The sequence below is a fragment of the Nannobrachium achirus genome, assembly GCF_963921795.1.
Source record: "Nannobrachium achirus genome assembly, chromosome: 23".
Taxonomy (NCBI): domain Eukaryota; kingdom Metazoa; phylum Chordata; class Actinopteri; order Myctophiformes; family Myctophidae; genus Nannobrachium; species Nannobrachium achirus.
In genome coordinates, this window is record NC_137830.1 from 42,512,348 (window position 1) to 42,513,286 (window position 939).

Genomic DNA, 939 nt, shown 5'->3' on the forward strand with positions numbered 1-939 from the left:
CATGACCTCTGCTCCTAAAGTACCGTGGTCCGTTTTGTACATTTTCTTGTGTTCGCTGACTAAATGCAGCAACAAACAGCCTTAACATGACCTCTTCTCCTAAAGTACCGTGGTCCGTTTTGTACATTTTCTTGTGTTCGCTGACTAAATGCAGCAACAAACAGCCTTAACATGACCTCTTCTCCTAAAGTACCGTGGTCCGTTTTGTACATTTTCTTGTGTTTAATAAAGACTGTATAAAGTAACTCTGTAGTTTGTCTTGTTGATAGGAGCGCTTGCTCTTTTTTTTACCTCAACAAGGCAGGTTCACCGACAGCGTGGGCTTGAGGCTTGTGAACCCAGTGGTGTAAAGTAACTAAGTACTTTTACTTAAGTACTGTACTGAAGTACAATTTTGAGGTACTTTTACTTTACTGGAGTATTTCCAATTTTCAGTACTTTTACTTCTACTGTACGCCACTACATCTCAGAGGCAAATATTGTACTTTTACTCCACTACAATTATTTGAAAACTTTAGTTACTAGTTACTTTAGATTTTTATTATTATTAGGCTACAGAACATACATTAACGACTTAAGCCCTATATACATTTTGGCCATTTGAAAATAGCAGATCTACAAGCTCACAATGCGTCCCATTGTGAGCTTGTAGAGTTGCTATTTTCAAAGAGATATATACAGTACATTTTATACATTTGAAAACTTGTGAAATGGGACATTCTGCATAATGAGTACCTTTGGTACATTTTGATACCAATACAAATGTACTTTTACTCAAGTATATTTTTAATACCAGACTTTTACTTTGCAGTTTTACTTAAAGGAGTAGTTCACCCCCAAAATGACTTTTTTTCTATTGATTACTCACCCCATGGAGACTTGAGTTCAATAAATATTTTTAGTTTTTTGTCTTATTCCTAAGCCAATAATTTGATTACA